The sequence below is a fragment of the Ochotona princeps genome, chromosome 30 (assembly GCF_030435755.1).
Source record: "Ochotona princeps isolate mOchPri1 chromosome 30, mOchPri1.hap1, whole genome shotgun sequence".
NCBI classification, from domain to species: domain Eukaryota; kingdom Metazoa; phylum Chordata; class Mammalia; order Lagomorpha; family Ochotonidae; genus Ochotona; species Ochotona princeps.
The window spans coordinates 16,501,471-16,507,904 of NC_080861.1; positions in this window are offsets into that span (position 1 = coordinate 16,501,471).

The window sequence follows — 6,434 nt, forward strand, 5'->3', positions numbered from 1 at the left end:
CCCAGACTACTTACCTGGCTTGCCAGCACAGCCCTGGAGCTGGAAGTGGTGTGTCCCAGGGGCGTATGGTCAGGTTTGAGAACCCGAGTAACTTCCCCAAGGCCATACTTCTGTCTGCATTGTACCATAAGTTCCCGTTGCACTGCACAGGTGGAATATGCAGGATGCCAGGTCCCACCAAGGTCTGTGTAGGTGGGTGGGTGAAAAGCCCACGAGAATGCTGTCATTCGGAGAGAAAAAGGGCCACATACACACCCCTAAACGTGGAACAAGCTCTGAGATCGGCCAGGACTACCCAAAGTGGGGTCTGTGGACAAGTGCCATTGAAATCAGCATAAAAGGCCAGGTGAGGCATTTAGGAAACCTGTAGCAATTTGAGGGGCAGCCATCTGGGGAGTGAATAAACAAATGGAAGATTCTCTTTCTCAGTGTGTGTGTCCTTCTGTCTATAACTCTTTCAAAATCAATATTTTTTTTGAAAGATTTTTTTTTTTTTTTGGAATGGCAGATTTCGCAGAGAGTAGGAAAGATAGAGAGATCTTCCACCTGCTGGTTCACTCTCCAAATGGCTGCAATGACCAGCCAGGACCTTCCTCCGGGGTCTCCCATGTGGGCGCAGGGTCCCAGAGCTTTGGGCCATCCTTTACTGCTTTCCAAGGCGGTGAGCTGGGTGGGAAGTGAAACAGCCAGAATATGAGCTGGCACTCATATGGGTTGCTGGCACTGCAAGGCAGAGGGTTATCCTGTGGCACTACTGCACTGATCCCTCAAAATAAATCTTACAAGGGGAAGGGGGTGGTGCTGTGACATAGCAGGTAAAATTGCCTCCTGTGGTTCTGGCACCCCATATGGGCACTGATTTGAATTCTGACTGTTACACTTTTCATTCAGCTCCCTGCTAGGGGCCTGGGAAAGCAATGGAAGCTGGCTCAAGAGCCTGAGACCCTGAACCTGTGTGACAGACCAGAAGAAGCTCCTAGCTCCTGGCTTCAGATGGGCCAGCTCTAGCCACTGCAGTCATTTGTGGAATGAACCAATGGATCAAAGACCTCTCTTTCTCTCTCTCTCTCTGCCTTGCAAATGAATGAATAAATATTTTTTAAAGACAAAGGAACATGTAGCAATTTGAGAAGCTTTTTGAACCTAAGAATGAAAACAAATGGTGTACATTTTCAATGTCTTTTACTTTGTTTCCTGATAACTTGTAGCCCTGGACAGATGACTAGAAACATGAATAAGAACAAAACTGCTTCTTCAGAAAAAAAGTCAGTTGTAAAAGCATTTGTAGGACAATCAGTAGGAGCTGAATGTAGACTATGAACAATATCAATATGTACGATATCAATATGAAACCGCCTAATTCCATTTTGTGATACCGTGATTGTGTTCTTAGGAAATATACCTGAAAGCCTTTCCCATAGCTGAACATTCTGTGCACCTGTCTCACTCAAATGCTGATCATAGTGATGTGCTTCTCCTTATACATTATACATAATATATATACATATTGCATGTGTATGAGAACCAACAGTCAGGCAAAATGCTAACTGATGAAGCAGATAATGGGCCTACATGAATTCTTATGTCAAAATAAAATGCTATTTAATAAACGAAAAAAAAAGTCTCTGCAAATGTGCACAGTTCTGTATGCAACAGCTCTTCAACCTCACATGATTAGGAGCTTTCTCAGAAACCATCTCCCTGTGGTGGAATTGTGCAACCAAGTGATAGCCTGGTCATAGCACAATAAAAAGATAACGCGGAGAAATAATTAGCCAACGCCCCTGCCAGCCTCCAGTGGAAACTGAGGGCTGTGTATCAGGAACCTAGCCAACATCAGGTCAGCTTTACGATGTCTCTGTCCCCAGCCTCGCCCTTTCAGGTGCCCAAGATAGAGAGGGGCACACAAACCACCCAGAGTGAGCCCTGTAAATCTTCCTTTCCAATAAAAATAAATGAATTTTTAAAAACAGTTTCTGTAATCTGGATGTTCTGTTTCTCCCCAAAGATTAGAAAGTGTGGCGAGATCCGGCTTAAGGTCCCCATGGGGTGACAGTCAGTCCGAGATACACATCAGGGCCTCGTTTAGTAGCCCGAGTCTTTCCCTCTCAACGACACTCTCCATCTGGTCAACTTGACTGTTGACATGATCTGCTGCAGGCCCCAAGGCATCTTAAGTTTATTGTTTCTGAGTCAACAGCCTCTGTGGTTTGACTGGTTCAAGTCGTTACAGTGGTTGCATCAGGTAGTTCACCTGACACTCAAGGGGTAGAGCAGACACCTGTCTCCTGAACCCTAGGCTGCCTGTCCCCTGCTGCTGCTGGACAAACTCTCTGGAGTCCCTGGCACCTTAGGCACTTCTGGACTCCCTGGAATGGATGGAGCACTATGCTCCCTTGGTCGCTGCCCATGAGATGGGGTGGTACAGCTCAGAAAGGTAGCCTGTTATGTCCCCCGTGCAGAAGCCTATGTGATGGGGAGGAGGGGTGTTGTCCTTTCTTCCCTTTGAGTGAATACTATCTATTAAAAAGATTTTATTAATTTTATTTACATAGTTAAAAGGGGTATATGTCCATGTGAACCTCCAATTAGGGTTAGGAGGGTCAAGGTATGGAGGAAGATGGGTGGAAAAATGTTTCAGTTCTTTTTTCTTTTTTCAGTCCTTTTTTCTACTGTCTTTTTTCTACTGTCCACCATGACAGAAGGGAAGGGGTATGGAGATTTGTTAATTGTGGAGATCTGCCCCCCAAAAACCAGATCATGATGCCCAAGTACTCTGAATATCAACTGTTCTCAGCCAACCGAGAATGCTGCAGGGAGAAGACTCCCTGCTGGGACTGTGGAGGAACCTTGCAGGCTAACAGGTCTGGGGAGGTGCGAGGTGTCTTCCTTTAGTGATTATGGCCTAAACGTATCTGAGTACCAACAAAGTTCTCTTGGATTCTTTTTCTAGTTAGATCTGTTTATTCACCCGTGTTGATTCCTGTAACTCATATTTACCTATCTGGCTGCTCAGAGCCTGGTGATTGTTTCCCCTAATCCCTTGTGATCTATTGTTGAGTTAACTTATAACTTTTACCAACCTGCTTGTCCTGCAAAAATTTGGTATATGAAGCCCAGAAAAATTCACTAAAATGTGCATTGGTTCATCTCACCTGTGCACCCCCTGTGTCCCAAAGTTCTCAGCACAGATGTCACACATTGAGTTCCAGTCACCACTAGAGGGACCACCAAGAAAGCTGGTCATTCCTTGCTATCAAAGTACATTAGCACCCAGGGATGGGGGAAGATCCTTAGAGACCCTGGTGTGGGGAAGAGTGTTTGAGGGAGTTACTTGAGTGCTTTTTATGTTTCTGAGACATTGTCAGCTTATTGCACCAAGGTGAGAAAAATCTTTCCAAGGTCTGTTGGCTGACCAAGTCTACCTTAGCATACCCACAAACCTAAGATTTGCTGCAAAGCATGGCCAGGAGATTGGTCCAACCTGCTCTATTTTCCATCCTCTGATGAGGCACTTAATGTCCTTTGCAGTCTAGGTGAGCTGGCTCTCATGCCCACTGTGCATCTGGACATGCTGTCCACTGCACAGGGATCAGCAGCTTAGGAGGCCCAGTGCTGATACTCCAACATTGAATCACATATCTTATGATTTTTCACTGTGACCAGGGTTTACTCCAGCAGCCTAGTTGGGGAGTCCCCAAGGAACGTTTTCTAAGGTGACCTTAGATTTGACTTGTACACACCAGCAAGTACAGTGTCAGGTTTGGTCTGTTACCTGTAGCAGCCAGTGTACTTAGTACATATGGTTGGATGCAGCTGCATGGTCAGTTCCACCCCGAGCTCCATCTCTCATATGAATCAATGGGTGCTGTAGTCTAGCCTAGCCCAGCCTACCATAGGCCCAGTTCACACCACACACACCAGTGGATGCTGCAGCCTAGTTGCAGACACCCCTGAGAACTCCCACCAGGCCCACCCCAGCCCCAATTTTCCTGTGTACTGGCATGTGCTGCAGCGTAGCCTGGCCTGTCTTGCAATCCCATCCAGCTCTTGTACAATCCCATGGGTGCTGTGGCTTAGCTCAACCAGCCATGCCCCAGTCCTGGCCCACACTTATGCTGATAGGTGTTGCCGTCTTGTCCAGCCTGTCCTGTCTCTAACCCTGACTCTTATGCTCACCAGTGGGAGCTACAGCTAACCCAGGAAGTGCCCAGAAGTTTCCTTATCAGGCCCGCTCCCAGTCCTGGATCTTGTACTTGCCACAGGGTACCGTGGTTCAGCCTGATGTGGCTTATGCCCAGTCTCGGTACTTGCCAGTGGGTACTACAGCCTAGCCTGGCCAGCCTGCACCCATTCTGGCTCTTATGCATACCAGCATGTGTGGCAGCCTATCCCAGCCTAGCCCTCCCTTAGACCCAACTAACATGCTGACAAATGAGGATGGGTGCTACAGCCTTGCTTGGTTTGGTCTGCCCCCAGTCCCAGCTCTTATGCTCACCAGTGGAAACACCAATGTAGCTGAGGAGTCCTTGTAGTTCCCATACCAGGTTTGCTCCCAGTCCTAGGTCTTGCTCATGTAAGTGGGTGCTGTAGCCCAGTCTGACATGGTCCATCCCTAGTATCAGCATTTGGCAGCAGGTGCTGCACCCTGGCTCAGCTTAGCCTGCCCTCAATCCCAGCTCTCACTGATAGGTGCTACAACCTAACCCAGCCTGGCCCACCCCCAGCCCTCATGTGAACCAGTGAATGTTATGACCCAACCTGGCCTGGTCTGCACTCTGTCCTGGCTCTCATTCATGCCAGGATATGTTGTGGACTGTCCCAGCCTGGCCTGCCCCTAGACCTAGACTATACATATGCCAATGGGTGCTGCAGTCTGGCTTGGCCTAGCCTGTCCCCAGCCCTGGCTCTTGTGTTTATCAGTGGGAGATTGACTGAAGTTCTACCAGATCCACTCCCAGCCCCAGATCTCATGTGTGCCAGTGGCTATTGCATCTCATTTTGACATGACCCACCCCCAGTTCAAGCACCTGTATAGCAGCATAGGTGCTTATTCTTTTATTTTTTTTTAAGATATGTGGGGAACTCTGTACAGCATGGCAGAAGGTATCACCCTGGCCTCTAAGTGTGTCGCACACCTCATGGTGGAGGGGCTACAGGTTGCCCAGGGAGGAGAGTTTGGGAATATGTTGGAGTGAGGGCCACTGAGGGCATGTTTAACAAGTGAGGAGTGACTTCTGGGGGTTTCTATGGACTGTACTCATGGGTAGATGAGGTTGCTGAAACCAGGTAGTTTAGAGTATGGAGCTGGGGTGCATGCCCAGGACAGGCCAAGCACCCACTCATGTGGGAGACCTGGGCTAGGCTCCCACCCCTGCCATGGGTTTTTGACAAATGTAGGACAGGTGTCCACCGTTACAGTATCTTACAGAACGGTTCATTTCCTCCCAAATCCTGTGTTCTCTCAGTTCATCCCTCCTCTCATAACCCTGATCTTTATCCCATCTCGTTTTTAGCTTTTCCTTTTCAAGGATGTTAGGAGCATGAAGGACAAGTTTTCGCAGGAGCAGATCAAGCCTCAATCAACATCCATTGAAAGCTGTTTTGCGTGTATGTTTTAACTCATTTGGGGGGAAAAAAAATCAAACAGTACAATTGCAGGAATACGAGGGGAGCTGTTCTCCACTGCTTTCCCAGGCCATAAGCAGAGAGCTGCACGGGAAGTGGAGCAGCCAGAGCCGGAATCTGCACCCATGTGGAATGCCAGCGCTTACAGGCAGAGGATTAGCCAATGAAACATTGCGCTGACAGTGAATATGTTAAGCTGTTCTCCACTGCTTTCCCAGGCCATAAGCAGAGAGCTGCACGGGAAGTGGAGCAGCCAGAGCCGGAATCTGCACCCATGTGGAATGCCAGCGCTTACAGGCAGAGGATTAGCCAATGAAACATTGCGCTGACAGTGAATATGTTAAGTTTTCTAAACAGTATCAGACTTCCTTCCCATACTCAGCAGCGGTGAGGAAGGATATCTTTTTTTTTTTTTAAAGATTTATTTTATTTTTATGACAAAGTCAGATATACTGAGAGGAGGAGAGATAGAGAGGAAGTGGAGCTGCCGGGATTAGAACCAGCGGCCATATGGGATCAAGGCAAGGACCTTAGCCACTAGGCCACGCTGCCAAGCCCAAGGAAGGATATCTTTTGTTCCACATCTTCGTCAGCATTCGATGTGTTTCTGGATTTTGATTTTCTAGTAGATTTGTGGTGCTATCTCATTTCTTTTTTGGCTTGTATTGTTCAAATATGCCAATGGTAACGTCAGTATTGTGGCAAAGCACAGTTGCTTCATTTCCAACCTTGCTAATGTCCCTGGGAAGGCAGTGGAAGATGGCTCAAATACTTGAGCCCCTGCAACTCAGGCAGGAGAACCAGAT